Raw genomic sequence first — 17,158 nt, 5'->3', positions numbered from 1 at the left:
GGGCCCATGACCGAAGTCGGTGAGAGTGGCCCAGTTGCAGATTCGGTGCAGTTTCAGCGAAGAATTAGCAGGGGACAGGGAGAGAGAAAGCAGAAGCAAAGAGGAAGGTTTTGAGGTGCTTCCGGAACCGGAGATGGTTCTCCTCAAGTTTCAGGGAGGCAGGAAGGCTGTTCCAGAGGGAGGCCCCTGCCGCGGAGAGAGATCTACCCCCAACTCGTTGCTTCGAGAAGCGGCTGACCCTGAGGGAGTTGGAGACGGATGAGCGAAGGGCTCGGGAAGGAAGATATTTAGGGAGAGAGAGTTGAAGGTATTTAGGCCCCAGGCCTCAGAAGGCCTTGTGGACAATGCAGAGGGTTTTGAACTTTATCCTCGCAGCCACTGGGAGCCAGTGTAGAGACTTCAGTCCTGGAGAGATACGGTCCGTGGGCTTGAGGCCAAGGACAAGTCTTGCAGTTCTGTTCTGGATGAGTTGCAGAGGGCGGAGAGTGGAGGCAGGCAGATTAAGATAGAGGCTGTTACAGTAGTCCAGCTTTGAGAGAACCAGGGCTCGTGAGACAGTGAGCTTCTGGGGAAGGAGAGGAAGGGAAGAATACCTCTGAGGAGGTGCAGCTGGTAGTGTGACTTCTTAGAGACGTCAGATATATGAGGAGAGAAGGAGAGTGTGGAGTCTAAGATAACCCCAAGGTTTTTTGCCTTGCAGGTAGGAGCAGGAAAAGGGCCAAGAGAGGCCGGCCAGAGAGCTGCAGGGAAGGAGGGAGTGGGTGTGCCGATGAGAAGAATCTCAGTGTTACTGGCATTAAGGCAGAGGGCATTGGCGGCACACCATTCCTGGATAGCAGACAGACAGTCAGAGATGAGGGAAGGAGAGGAGGAGGCCGAGGGTAGCCTGAAAATGAGCTGGGTATCGTCCGCATAGCACTGAAAGCTGGGGCAGAGAGCGGCGATTCGGTGGGCAAGGAGTGCCAGATACTGGTTGAACAGCCAGGGGGAGAGATTTGATCCCTGGGGGACACCACAGGTGGAGAAAAAAGATGTCAGAGAAGAAGGACCCCAGTTGGACCTGGGAGGGTCGATTGGAAAGGAAAGAGGTCAGCCATGCCAGAGCCTGACCAGTGATACCCAGGTTATCACGGAGATGGTTGAGAAGGATGTCATTGTTGACAGTGTCAAAGGCAGAAGAGAGATCGAGCAGAATGAGAACACACGGAGTGTTGGAGTCCAGGTTCAAGAGCAGGTCCTCACGGATGTTCAGGAGAGCAGTTTCCGTGCTTCTGGCAGCTCTGAAGCCAGATTGATGGTCATGAAGACTGCCAACAGATTCAGCATGGAGGTTAAGCTGGGAGATGGCCAGTTTCTCCAGGGGCTTGCCCAGGAAGGGAGTGATGGAGATTGGGCGATAGTTAGCCGGGTAGGAGGGGTCAGAAGAGGGTTTCTTAAGAAGAGGGTGCACAAGGGAGTGCTTAAGGTGGATGGGAAGACTCCAGAGGTGAAAGAGTGGTTGCAAAAGTCAGCCAGGGCAGGAGCCAGGGAGTCGATGAGGTCCTTGATAGTTTTGGAGGAACAGGGGTGAACCTGTTTAGACAAGACTTTCATAGATCGGACTTGTCTGGAAACCTCGTCAGCAGAAAAAAGGGGACAGGTAGAGAAGGAGGGAGGAGGGGTGGCTGCAGAAGGGCCAGAGGAAGAGCCAGGAAGAGAGGGAGGGAGGTGATAGGAGGAGAGTGAGGACAGGATGTCCTGAGTTTTAGAGATGAAGTGAGAGGCCAGTGCAGTGTAGAGGGCCTGGGAGGGGACAGGAGAGGTAGAGACTACAGCAGGGTTGGCAAGCTCTTTGCAGATTTTAAAGAGTTCGGCCAAGTTGCTAGATGAGGCAGAGATGCGGGCTTGGATAAGGGCTCTCTTCTTGGTGAGAACGGAGAGACGGTATTGCCTTTGGAGCAGGCGGAAGGCCAGTTTGTCAGAGGATGAACATGAAGCATGCCATTTCCTCTCTGTCACCCTGCACTTGCATTTAAGGGTGACGAGCTCCGAGTCATACCAGGAGTTACATTTGGCTTTGGGCTTCAGGCGGATTCTCATGACAGGGGCAAGGATATCAAGAGTATCAGATATATCAGAGTGGAGCATGGAGAGGGCTGTGTCAGGGTGGGAGTCAGCCAAAAGGGGAGGGGGTGAGAAGGTGGCAGCAAAAGCCTCAACTGACACGTGCTTCATGGGTCGGATGACCGAGAAGGTGGGTGGCAGTGATGAGGGTGGCGTGGCCTGTGGGTTAGGGAGGGTGAGGTGGGAGGATAGGAGAAAGTGATCACTCCAGGAGAGAGGAGTGGAGAGAGGGACAGAGAGGGGAAGGTCAGAAGAGATCAGAGCATCAAGAGTGTGCCCTGCAGAATGAGTAGGCCCAGACGGGAGAATAGAGAGTGAGAGAGAGTCGCAGAGGTCACAAAAGAGTCCTGTGGGGAAACAGGAGGCAGCCAAGTGGATGTTGAAGTCACCAAGAAAGAGGAGTTGAGTGGTTGAGGACAGGAGTGAGGAGGAGAGGTCAGCCCACTCAGAGAGGAAGGAGGAGATTTGACCAGGTGGCCGATAGATAGTAGCCACGGTAAGGGAATGGCAAGGAGAGAGAGAGAGACAGCAGACAAGGCATTCAAAAGAGGAGTAGGTCTGAGTAGGAGTGACAGTGGCAGGAATCCACTCAGGGAAGATAAGGGCTACACCCCCCCCTGCACGGTTGGGCCTGGGCACGGAGAGGATCTTGTAACCGTCAGGTAGGAGTGTGTCAAAGCTGGTGACAGAGCTGGCCGTGAACCATGTCTCAGTGAGACCGAGGACATCAAGGTCCAGTTCCTCAAGAAGGTGACAGATTTCAGAAGAATGCTTGATTGCAGAGCGAGAGTTAAGAGTGGCAATGTGGAGAAGGTTGCCATCCTTGAAGGACTTCTGGGGAGGGGTACAGATCAGAGGTACGCCCTGTGGAGGTGTAGAAAAGGGAGGTGAAGAAGGAGCAAAAGAGGGGGAAGGGAGGGAGGTTAGAGGCAAGGTAGCCGAGGACAGAGGAGGGGGGACAGCAGGAGAGCAAAGGAAGTTGATGAGGCGTGGGAAGCATCTATCAAATAGGTGAAGGTTGGCCTGAGGGCCTTGGACGAAGACGGTCCCATTAGCGTAGACATTAATGATGGCCTTAGAGGAGTGGAAGGAGGCCAAGAGGACATGCCAACGGGTGCCACCATTAATGGGAGAAGAGGAGAAAGGAGAGAGCACAGAGACCATATGAAGGGTCCATAGGTCAGGCGAAGGCACGAAAAAGAGGATGTCAGTGAGAGTTTCCTTGGAGCAGGCACTAGTGTAGGTGTCAGCGATAGGGAGGCCTGGGTTGGAGACCAGGATGTCCTTTTAAAACTTTTTCCTACCAGATTTAGTGAGCAGAGCAGGATAGTCAATAGGGAAGTAGTTAGAGAAGATAGGCGAGATAGAGAGCACCATGGAGTAGGAGGGAGTGGGGGGGGAGACAGACGATACGAGGGCACGCAGGCAGGAAGTGAGCAGCAAGCCCTAGTTTACCACATTCAGAACAGTGAGTGCGTATTAGGTACAGAGGCCACCTAAGTTTGAGAATCCTACGAGGGGAGAAAAATCCCTGGTTTACCACATTTCAGAACAGTGAGTGCGTATTAGGTGCAGAGGCCACCTAAGTTTGAGAATCCTGCGAGGGGAGAAAAATCCCTAGTTTACCACATTTCAGAACAGTGAGTGCGTATTAGGTACAGAGGCCACCTAAGTTTGAGAATCCTGCGAGGGGAGAAAAAGTAAGTATAATACCATCAGAGTGTTGTACGTCTTACTAGAAGTGTGCACTATTGTTTTATTGTAGCATATAGATATGCAGCAATCCACCAGTATGTACTTCATTCTTACTCATGACACCTCTACAGGTGCTTAGTGTTTGTTATGTGGCCACCATTAGACTAATCCTCACATAGTAAGATACTGTCCCCAGCCGAAAGTTAGAGACCATTGCACAGTGACACACTTCCATTTATATGCCTACCCTCCTATTGACCCACTCATGCACATTGCACACATGTACATTTGAAAATCTGCACACCCACACTTCCCTTTCTTCGCCAACAGCTACTACACAATGCCTACCCAACCGCAACTCCACAGAAAGCAACACAGAAATAGAGGCACACCAGGCGTCCTTACCGGGTCCCGTGAGTTGACCTCATAATGAGGCGTAGGGGTTTAATGGGGCCGGCAGCTCTACTGGCCCTGTTAAACCCCTACCAGCAGGGTCGTAATGAGGCCCATGGTGTGGCTAAACCTTGGTCCTGCTGCATCCAGAAAGAGAGTACTGAAAACGTATGAAGACATACAAACAATAGCCAAAAACGATCCCAAAAGCCAGAACATTTTGAAGAACAACTTATTGGACATGTACTACCTGAATAGGAGTACTACTTAAAGAGCCTTGTGCCTGTACCAGATGGCCCAAAACTTTGCATACAAAAATTATGTTGAACCAGATGAGAAACAAAATAGATACAGAGAGGAAAGTTGTGAAGGCATTCTTGTGAAACTTACCAAACGCAGCCTAATTAATCATATGAACTTGTCATTAAAAGCTCCTCAACACAAAGAACTGTACTACATGGCTCTACTGCAACTTTTCAAACCATGGAGAAAAGAAGAAGATTTATTAGCCACCCAAGCCTCCTATGAAGATGCTTTCGATGCAAGTGAAAGTACAATTGCAAATGAAAACTTTACACGGTACTAAAACATATTGGACAATGAACGCCAAGAAGAAGAAGAGCTTGAAGCACAACTAAGGTAGACACTTCTGAGAGCAGTGAACCTTCTGCATAAGACATTCAAGAAACACTTGGACAGCCACTCACAGCAAGTGAGGCAGAATTAGCCATGACAGAATTAACCACCATCATGTTTCAGTATGAACAGTCTGCAGAAAAGTTGGCTGTACTGAAATCCTAACTAAATAATGAGCAGTGTACCATTTTTCTAGAAGTAAGTGAAAAAATGTAAGATGGTATACAGCAGGAAAGGAGACGTGGCACATGTGACAACTACAAACTTGTACTGCTGTATGTAAGTGCTGAAGCTGGGTCAGGGAAAACATTCTTAATAAAAATGATTAGTAAATACCTCCAACATTTAACAAACAACAACCTTTCTGCTGGTGTAACCACCCCTACAGATTTGGCTGCCTAAAACATAAGTGGAGTCACTCTACACCAATTGCTACACCTTCCAGTAGAACACCAAAACAAATTAGAGTACTATAAACTGTCAGCAGAATCTGCTATTGAGCTACGCAGAGTGTTGAAGCAAATGACAATGCACCCAATAGATGAGGTGAGCATGGTGTCCAAACTAATGTTGGCTTTGATTCACCTCAGATTGCAAGAGGTCCTCAAAACAGACTACGAAGAACTCTTTGGAGGAAAACACATATTTGATTTTGGAGATCTTCTTCAATTAACACCAGTGAAGGGTGAACCTACCTTCAAAACCTTGGAAAACAAAGTGTGCCGTAAAAGTCTTGGAAGCATCGGGAATGTAAATCTCTGGCAACATTTCCAATAAAGAGAACTAACACGAAACATGTATCAGTCTGCAGACCTCGCCTACACCAACATTTAAAAAAACATACAGATTGGTGTACTATCAAAGGAGGCAAAGTCTACCCTTAATACTATACGCATCCATGAGCTGTACGGGCGTAACACATGTGCTGCTGATATCATGCAACAATTAGCTCACAAAAATTTCACCTGTATAGCTTTAATGCCAATTCTAGCAAGCTGTGCACAATTCAATGCAACAATGCTGAAAAAAGAAAAACAAACTCTAGTGGAAATTCATGCCACAGACAAACTGGACGTACATGGTATGACAATACCTATGTACCAACAAGCCATAGCATGTCTAAATATCAGCTGGTTTGGAGAAAATGTTAATATTATGTGTGCATTGTAGAATAATGCTAAAGTGTAACCTTGACGTAGAGCAAGGTTTAGTTAATGGAGTACTTGGTACAGTTGTTGGCTTCCAGACATACCCATGGGACAACAGCATTCAGTTTGTGAACGTCCAGTTTGACAAACTTTCAGAAGTTAAAAAGATAGGGTGCACAACAGCTCGATTCCTTCTTTTCAAAGACATGTACGTACACAGAGAACAGTTTCCTCTGTCACTAGCTTATGCAGTAACTATTCATAAATCGCAAGGTCTAACTTAGATCAAGCATTGATTGATATTGGAGCACAGTCTTTAAAGAAGGAATGAATTGCGTAGCACTGTCATGGCTACGTACACTGGAAGTACTGTATCTAGTGAATTTTGATGCAACTGCACTCAGCACAGACATTCCTTGCATAATAGAGTACAATAGACTACGTGCACTGTACACACCCCATCTGAAAATCCCCTGTTCCGCAGAAACCCAAAGGTTTCAAAAGAATGCTCATTCAATCAGAATTTGTAAATGATTTGGAAACAGTACCACCAAAGAAATTGAAAAGAACTCATACTACATCAACTACCAAAAGCACAGACAAAAGGAGTAAAAAAGACAACACATACCCAACTCAACACACAAAAACAAGTGCCTCTTCAAAGAAACCACATACCATTCCATCAAATAACTCAGACACAGAAGTACCTGGTCCATTCAAATTGTTCAATACAACAGGTGTTAATTGCTGTGCAAATGTAACAATGAATGTTCTATTCCAAATACCAGAAATTGTTTAAAACGTTTATTTAAATGGCACAGACCAGATGTGTTTACAAATGCTTGTCCTTCACAGAAAGGCAGTAAGTAATCCTGACAACATATACAATGTGTCAGGAATAAGGCAAGTATTGGAGTATTGTGCTGGAATGGTGAAATTCACTGTAAACCAACAAGAAGAGCCACAGGAATTTCTAATGTACTTACTACAAATACTGGAAAGGAAAAACATGTGGAAACATACAAGCAGTCTGTGCAACCAAGTCCCTAACAAATGCTTCGTGTATGTAGCAATACCTAACTATCACTCCATTCCATTTCAGCAACTGGTGCAAAATGCAAACCATAGCATATTGTGTTTGTCGTGCAATTCTGATAATCGTTCGACGCTACATATACACTCCCATAGTCAATATGTAATATTAATGCTCTTAAGATACAATGCCGATGGAACCAAAAACAACTGCAAACCTACTGCCTTCACACACAGACAGGTATCACTTGGGAAAAAGACCATAACAACAGTAGCCATAATCTACCACACAGGCAAAACAACCAGTGGAGCCACTTTACTGCATACATTAGAAAGCAATGGTCATGGTGGGAATGCAATGATACTTCCATCATTCCAAAACAGAGATTACCTGCAAATCTTGCAAATGCCTAATTAATATTCATGAAGCCAAAATGTAGTCATTGATGTACAAACCTACTATACCTTACTCCCCAGCACCAACCAGTACCTTCGTAATTGCACAAAAAATAATTTTCCTTCCACACTGTCGACCTAAAGCAACTTATCATACAGCAGGCATACAAGAAATGCATTAAAGTGTGTGTTGGACAATTTTATCCCCAATTAACCCAATGAGTACACTCACACAAACAATACGTGTACACAAATCACAATAGCAGCATTTTCCACAAGATACGTAAAAGGGAAAGTACTAAGTATAAGGGTTCAAAACCATCCTCAGTAACCTCTGAAACCACCAAGTACGCAAATGAGTCACCAGCTCTCTAAGAACACTCATACAACTGCAAGACATATGGAACTATCAGTACGTAAACCCATAATGGTAGACTACCACTTCAGAATGTACACAGTTGTGAAAGTAGCAACAGGAATGCACAAGCTTGTAAATGTACCCTGTAGGAATGGGACACTATAAACAGTTAGAATACGCCACCTGGTATCTAACTGCAACATTAAAAGCATTAAAACAACCCAACTCAACCTTCAACAATGACTGTGCTACAAACGTATCCTCAAACGCTTCCAAAGTATGAGCAGTTACAGTACGTGCACAATATGTAACTACCGTCACAATTGTGCAATAGCACAGTACAATGGCACAAAACTTGCAAATCACCAGGAGCAACCAAACACATAAAGAAACAGTGCTATAGAAAGGAAGTAGGTAAACATTTACAAAACACCAACTGCTATGCAACGCCACCCATCCTACTAACATGTATAGGCCAGAAATCGTAAACCATTACATTTCCTCCTACTTCAATAGTACACCTTAAAAAGTGCTTTAACCAGTCCAAACATTACTGTAATTTATTGTGCACCATAGCAACAAAGACATTTGGAACTTTTTTTTTTTTTATCCCGCATGGATTTTTTTCCCCACAGACCCATTGATTATGCAAAGAAACACGGGAACTGCGCTCATTGCATAGTGCACTGGTTCAAAGCATAGTACTTATGAAGTACTAGTTATGAAGGTCCACACAGTAAATAAATATATGCAATGTACTAGATTGCAAAGTAACGAAATACCTACTCTAACATGGTCTGTTCTCTTTTCCCACAGATAATGCAGCAACGAGTACGGCAACATTTCACATTCAATACCCAAAAAACAGCACAGGTCCTCCCCACTCCAAACAGTAAGTATGCAATTATTGCTATCATACTTCTCTACAATGTCCACAGTGCAGTGCGTGCACTTATTGCTGTAATACACATAGCAATGACACAATTTCCAATGCACACCTATATTACACTACGCAGCTTTTGCCTATGCCCTACACACTTCACCACACCCAGTACAGTATAGGGGCTCCAGCCATGCACTCAATGTTGTAGGCCTTGCCAACAATTTCCGCTGCACTGTACAACTATGCATACACGCATCTATACATGTACCAGAAACCCCACACATAATACAGCCTCCTATCCCTTAGCCAGTGCAGTTGACATTGCCTGCTATTTCTTGCACACAATAGATAACCTGTTTCCTACGCACACTGTTCGCGTAAGCTATAGTAAGTGGACACACTGAATGCAATACAGTACAGGAACCTACCCAATAATCTGCACAAGCAGAACAATGCAAATAGATCAATGCATCCATATATGTTATGTAACTGTCCTAACTGCTGCAACATTTGGCTCCATGCAGTCAACTTGCACCGTTTAGGCCAACAGGTCATCTTCATTGTTAAGTACAACATTTCAAAAGAAGGTATCCAACACATATTTCACTACAGCACATGTTACATAGTGTGGCATTCATATTTCAAACACTGTGTTACTCCATTTGAATACCATAACCCCCTTACAATGTTTGAAGGACGTACACAGTAATTCCTTTTCTTTGATCAACGACAGCCCCAAACATGTTCATGCTGGAAGACACCAAACTGCGTACGATGGGCCAGCCACCCACGTATGCTTAGGCAGCAAACAAACTGTCTGCCATCTTCCACCCTTGCCTCGTAACACACTGCACATATAAATGTTTCTTAGGCACTGTAAAAACACATTTTATGTATGCAGTCATCTGTGCATTCAGGGCAGCATCTGTACGGCACCATCATCTCTACTTATACGTCGTACTACCTTCACCGTAATGACACTACCAACATTCAGAAATGCATGCTACAATCGAACCATGTTGCCGGCTGAATCCTTTCATTTTTTCCAGCATCATCTCTGGAAAGCAAAACCTAACATACCTCTCCTTCAACAGGGCAAATGCTCATTGTAAAACAGCCTTCAGTGGGAAGCATGTTTAGCTCCAATGTCAGACATTTGACCTCATTACGAGTTTGGAGGTAGCCATGCCCTTAATAAGGGCATGGCTACCCCCAAACTCGGGTCCAGGTTCCCTGAATGGGGAAATACCGGGCCATTCCGATCTTGGAGGGCCCGATATTTCCCCATTCAGGGAACCCAGACCCGGTTCATCCCCATTCCCATTTCAGCCCCCATAGGGCTCAATAGGAATGGGGAGCATGCTAACAACGGGCCCGTTAATGACGGGCCCTTTGATAGCATGCTGGGCCAGTTGCGAGACCCGCTAAGGACGTCTGGTAAAAACAGGCGTCCTGAGAGGGTCCCGCGAGCGGACCTCGTGATAGGTCAGTAAGGGGTTAATGGCTCGAGCACCTTTTCCGGTATGATTAACCCCTTACCACCCTCCTCTTTATGAGGCCCATTGTATGGAATTGTAGATAAAAGGATACATAACTTACAGTGCATTTGCTCTGCCCATGTGCCCCAAAGGTAGTCTGCAACGATTCCATACGCTGTACACTGCAGTTTGTCGCACACCCAATACAAGCATGGAATTTGCTGAAGTTATGAATGTTAAACTGCAGTTATGTATGCATATTTATAAATTTACTTTACTGCACACTTTCTCTGTGTGCATTGGAGGAGTAAGCATGTGCCATTACAGTGCCATGTCCCCACCATTTCCTGTAACTTGCAACTGTGATTGTAGTTTGTTTTGTTGCCATTTGTCGCCAGCCCCTGCTTATCCAGATATAAAGGACAAGACGTAAAGGGAATGCAATTTGTGCACTGAAACAGCACACGCTCTGCTCACTCGTCCAGTGCTACATTTCCTTTTTTGCCCTTACTATGCCCTTTCACACAAGCACCAGTTCTACGCACCCTCATTGTATTGAAAGTAGTGACGGCCACAAGTGCACGCAGCAGTCAACCGGCACACAAACATCGACAGCTCACATTTCAATGATGCATTTTTTACCAAACCAGTTCCTGCAATCTCCTGCAATCCGAGGAGACCCTCACGAGGCTTCTTTTTAAATTATTTTCTTTGGACACACACAGAGACATTGTGCTGTGGGTCTAACAACAATCGCTAGCAATGTCATTTAAAAAAAAAAAGAAACACATGAAAAGAGCATCTGGTGGCAACGTTTCAAAGCCATTTTGCTTGTGTGGAGCCTTACAATGACAGTATCACCTACAAAAGAGAGGGCAAGGCAGTGGGTTAACATATGACACTAATAATTAACACACAGTAAATGGTCCATGAAGCAGCCACCTATTACAACATCCTTCCTGCAAAATCTTGTCCTGTTCACTGCCTCTAATAGCGGTTACTTAGATCTATTCTTATTCCTCATCTTCTCCGATACCTAGCACTTTACTGCGTGTGCCACCCTTCCACATTCCAAAAGACGGGTGGTGGACCAAGCATTGCACGATTTCCATAAGTGATGTGTTTTCAGTCGTTATTATCTGGGACGACCAATATGGGACTGTATGTTAAGTTGCGGTTCCAGCAATGCGTACCAACCTGCACATGTTTATGCCATGTTGTGCCTTTATCTTTAGGTTACTAATCCTGTTGAGAGTCGCAAATCATCTTGTGACAGAATCCACAAGTTTGAGTCTACGACTGATCTCCATTCTTCTGAGCAATACTCTTATTGGTGTTATTGGTATCCGTCCTAACCCAAGGGGAGTATTGTTTTGAGGAATTCTATGGCTACACTACGGGGTCAAGGCTGTGGGATTCCTAAAAGAATCAGAAGCCGCCTAATATGGAGATCAGTGAGAACTTGGCTGGAATTATGCAGTTAGTAGCCGATTTAAGGAATGACATGCCTGATGTGCAAAACGCGACGCAACGTCGCATGGATGAGTTACAGGCGGCCATTCCTGTTGCTACTACTAGTGTACACCCGACACCAGGGCCTTCAATTTCGGGTCAATCGTCAAGGAATCATGCTCAAAATCCCATGTATTTAACAGCCCAATTTCCTCTTGCCCCTCCAGAAAGGTTCACTGGGGACCCTAGAGTGTTCAGGAACTTTGTTAACCAGTGTCGCTTGCACTGTTTCTGCCGGCCAAATTCGTTTCCGGACTCTACCACTAAGGCCGCTTGTATTTTCTCTCCCACTTGGGAGGTACGGCGGCAGCATGGGCTAATCCTCTAATGGAAGAGAGTAGTCACATGTTGTACGACTGTGGTGCACTTCTTGAGGCAATGAGCTGTGTTTTTGACACTAGGTATAAAACACAAGCCACGGATCTGGAGTTGTTGAACCTCGCACAGGGTGATTCGACACTATTCTCCTATCTGGCCAGATTCAATCAATTAGCAGCTGAAACCAATGGCCAGAGGAGAAGAAGACCTCCCTGTTTTACAAAGGTCTGTCTGACCCTTTAAAGGATATATTGGCCACCGTTCCCATGTTGCCTACAGCATTTCCAGATCTCCTTGATATGGTACTTCAAATAGATGCCAGGCGTTCAGAACGTAAAGGGGAACGCAAGACCCAAATCCCTATACCTATACCTGTGGCCTCATCTAGTGGCAGTGAACCAATGCAGATAAGGGCTGTTCTGCGGCCTCTTACCATAGTGGAACGGGAACGACATAGGAGGGACAATTTATGTTTTTACTGCAGGGCCTCTGATCATGTTTTATGTCAGTGCACCCGCAAACCTAAGAAGCAGGGAAACTTGAAAGCCCGGCAGTAGATGGGGTCTTATTGCCGCGCTCAAGTTCTCAGGACTCCATAATCATGACCATGTTTTCTATTCAGACCCAATTGGCTATTCCAGATGGTTCTTTGTGGCTGGTTAAGGCCGTTCTTGACTCTGGCGCCACTGGCAACTACATTGACTCCGATTATGTCCACGGTTTGTGTATTCCCCTGGTGACGAAGAGTAAACCTGAACTAGTGAATGCTGTCGATGGTACCACTCTTTTATCTGGTTGGGTTACTGAGCAGACCGTTTCCTTAACCATGACTGTTAAGATGGATTTCTGAACTCTGTCCTGGAGGGGCAGAGGTTTAGAAGGCCAGCCTAGTTTCTTGGAACAGGGTAACCTCTGGACAAGCCAGACCAATCAGGGTAGCAATGGCGGCAGTCAAGACTAGGTCTCAAGAGGGGTGAGGGTGACTGAAAGCATGCAATGAGCACACCAAGCAAGGACGCTTACAAATTACTCCAGACAGGTGTTATTTTAAAAATATAGACACATTTATTACAAGGCCTTTGTAACCTCGACCATAGTAAAGAATCACGGTAAAACTCCAATAAACCAACACATCACAAGCAATACAATATATGTACAAGACCAAGGGGTCTAAAGAGTAAGAAGCACGAAATATGCAGACCACCTAGATGGGGAGGAAAACAGGCAGTGCAAGTAATCGTTGGACCCAGTTTGACATCAGAGGCCACCTACCTAGAAGGAAGTCCGAGCCCTACGAAGAGTGGAGCCTTGTGCTCAAAAGTACCTGCACGCGCGGGTGCCAACGGGCAAAGGAGAGTCTCTTGAGGGAGATCAGGCAGTTCAGAGAGGTGAACAAAATGAGGATAAACAGTTCCCCGCTACTAAAGCGCGGCCTCCACTTGTGGGCAGAAGCAGGGAGCGAGTGTGGAAAAGGGTTGCTGTTTACGACAGCGGTGGAGAGCCACAGGCTCCTGCGGGAGGGTGACCGGTTAGGGTATTGACTACTCACCGGTCCCCGATGCAGGCAACCGCAGGTATTCCAGTCCCAAAACACACGTTTCACTTCAGACCTGGGAATGCCAAGTGTACAAATCGTGTGATAGTGCCGAGGACACGGGATTAGCAGTAAGCCAGACGACGGTGACAGAGCAAGGTTCCTGTGTAGGCTGGTCAGTCCACTGGATGGCCCAGGGACGCTTCCGAAGGCTTACGTACAGGATTTGGTGAAGATGCCAAGAATAGTTGTTCCCACTATTCTAAAGGGTCAAAGCGCCAGTACAGGCCTTCTCGTTCGATCAGAGGCAGAGGGGTCTCACAGGACGACAGCAGTGCAGAGTGCCAAACCTTCAGCGGGTCACCAGCAATTCCTCAAATCAGCTTCTTAGTTGCAGGATACTTGGCTCCTTATCCTTCGTTCGTGATAACTCAGGAGATCGACATGGTAGTGGTGTTTCCAGCCTCCTCTTATCCAGAGTTCCCTTCGCACCAAAATGGAGAGGACCCAATGGGAGGTCTGCTCACAAAACACTCACACTGTACGTGGACCTATCACGGACCACGGTGGTCCCAGGCATTCAAGACACACTAGACTCTCTGGCACCCAGGATGTGTATTGGGAACAGACATCCCAGCCCACATCCAGGAGGCACACACAAGGCATGCAGAAGCCCGTGAAAGGGTTGTGTTTCGCGGGAAAGTGCATGACCAAATAAGGACTGCCCCGGGTCGGCTTGACCTGGGGGAAGGTGAATGGGCAAGACGGTAAGCGGACAGGACAAAGAACCTCGTGGCATGGCCATTTTGGAGGCCATGCCACCCATTTGGGCCAAACGCGGAAAGCGCGGTTAACATGATAAAAAGGGGTTCAAAACAGAAAGAAACGATAGCTGCCACCAGTCCCGTCCGTGACACACTTGCACATTTCATGATAATTCCAGCAAGAGTTTCTAGGGCCATTGGAATGACTAGAGACCCAAGAGTGCGGTAATGTAAGTTACGGTGCACTCTTGTTTCATGTTGCTCAAAAGCTGCAACATGAGGAAAGGACTAAGGGAAACAAAGTCTCCCGGTACTGACTGTCTTAAGGGCATGTCAGTTTCCCCGTAAGAATGGCACGAAAGCCCAGAGGAGTGCGGCGGAAGGCTGCGCTTCTCCGGCAAAGTCTAGATCAGGGTGTAAAACAACAGCAACAAGTTTGGGGGTTGCCACATGGAAGGAAAATTACCTACAATTATGAAATCTTTCCTAACAATGACTATTGGTGCCGGGCATGTGGAATGCATCTCTTTCTATGTCATTGCTGCCCCTCAGTTTCAGCTTATTTTGGGTCTACCTTGGTTGAAGTTACATAATCCTTGTATTGATTGGAAGTCTGGTGGAGTAGACTTTGTTTCCCCTTACTGTGAAGATTCTTGTTTCTCCTCTAGTTTTGGTCTTCCTAACCCTTGTCGACCGTTGTTGTTGATCGCTCCCACTGTAGGGGCTATAACGAAGGTCTTACTTCCTGAAGTATATGCTACATATCAAGATGCGTTTGACCCTAGGGGGGCTGACGTCTTGCCCCCCCACAGACACTACGATTGTCCAATTAACCTTGTACCAGGGGCCAAGTTACCGGTTGGTAGAGTGTACTCTTTGACAGTAAAGGATGACGCTCTCTTAAAAGAATATGTCGATAACTCTCTTAAGACCGGTTTCATACAACCCTCACGTTCACCAGCAGCCTCTCCGATGTTCTTCGTGCCCAAGAAGGAAGGGGATTTGAGGCCTTGCATAGATTATCGGGAGATGAATGCCATCACGATAAGAGACCAATATCCTATACCACTTATCTCTGTATTTTTGGATCAATTGGGCTCTTCTGAGATCTTTACCAAATTGGATCTCAGAGGCGCATACAACTTGGTGAGGATTTTTCAAGGGGACGAATGGAAAACGGCTTTTAAGATGCAGTATGGTCTATACGAATACTGTGTGATGCCATTCAGGCTTTGCAATGCCTCTGCCACTTTCCAGCACTTCATTAACGATATAGTCAAGGAAATGCTGGATGTTTTTGTGGTCATTTATTTGGACGATATCCTCATATACTCACCTGATCTTGAAACCCATGCTCAACACGTATCTGCAGTTCTGCAGAAATTGAGGGACAATCACCTGTACACCAAATTAGAAAAATGTGTTTTTCATGTCACCTCAGTGGAATTCTTAGGGTACATCATTACCAACCAGGGGATACGTATGAGCTGGTCTAAGGTAGAAGCGGTGCTGTCTTGGCCTGTCCCTAAAAATCTGAAGTCGCTACAGTCATTTTTAGGTTTTTCCATCTTTTACCAATGCTTTATTAGCTCTTTTTCAATGATTGTGGCCCCCCTAACTGCGTTCACCAGTTGCAAGTCGTGTTTCGTATGGAATCGAGACGCTCAAAATGCTTTCAACCTGTTAAAAGAGGCTTTCACGACCGCTCCTGTATTACAGCATCCTGACCCTAAATTGCCATTCATTGTGGAGGCAGGCTCATCGGATGTTGCAGTTGGTGCCATTCTATCCCAGGTTTGTCGAGACACAGGTGATCTTCACCCAGTGGCTTTTCATTCACAGAAATTAACCTCTTATGAAAAGAACGACTCGGTCACGGAAAAGGAATTTTTGGCAGTCCATGATGCGTTTCTTGTATGGAGACACCATCTCCTTGGCACTTCCTCACCTGTACAGGTGTTCATGGATCATAGGAACCTTGTGGCTTTGCGTTCGGTAAGGTATAACACCGCCAGGCATGCTCGCTGGCACGAGTTCTTTTCATCTTACAACTTTGTGGTCACGTATCCTCCAGGTACTCAGCATTATAACGCTGATGCGCTCTCCTGTATCCATGCTCCTGACAATATGTCGACTCCCGATACTGCGTTTGTCCTACCCCATCAGGTAGCTTGTGGTTGTGTATTACAGCCTTCCATGAAAACCAGTTTAAGGGATTGGGTTCGATCAGATCCCATCGAGGTCCAGGAATACAACATGGATATTGTACATGGTCTCCCTTACGTTCAAAGTCGGGTGTTTCTACCGAATGAGAACACTAGAGTTATGGCCTTGAACTGGTGTCATGATTCTAAAGTGGCAGCCCGCCATGGAGTACGGAAGACCTTGGATCTCTTAACGAGATGGTGTTGGTGGCCATCCATGTATAAATATGTCAAACACTATGTCTCTTCTTGTGCCATATGTGCCCAGGGAAAGGGTCTTCGTTCTAAACCAATGGGTTTGTTACAACCTATTCTGGTTCCCGATTCACCCTGGACTATGATTTCCATGGATTTTGTCGTGGAACTACCGTCCATGTGGGGTTATGACACCCTGTGGGTTGTCCTTGATTACTTCACAAAGGTGGCTCGTTTTATTCCTTGCAAGAGACTGCCTTCCACCCCAGGTCTGGCTAACATGTTTATACAGAACGTATTTCATTTCTTTGGTTTACCTATCATAATAGTATCTGACAGAGGCCCGCAGTTTACCTCCAAGTTCTGTAAAGCTATCACCTCTGCCTTGGGCATTGATGATAGGTTTTCTTCTGCGTATCATCCGCAGACGGATGGACAAACCGAGCCGCTCAACTCCACAATGGAGCAATATTTAAGTTGTCTCATTCTGCAATATCAAGACGACTGGC

The sequence above is a fragment of the Ambystoma mexicanum genome, chromosome 6q (assembly GCF_040938575.1).
Source record: "Ambystoma mexicanum isolate Mex_15411 chromosome 6q, UKY_AmexF1_1, whole genome shotgun sequence".
In the NCBI taxonomy this organism is placed as follows: Eukaryota; Metazoa; Chordata; class Amphibia; order Caudata; family Ambystomatidae; genus Ambystoma; species Ambystoma mexicanum.
Note: the sequence above shows the minus strand (reverse complement) of the source record.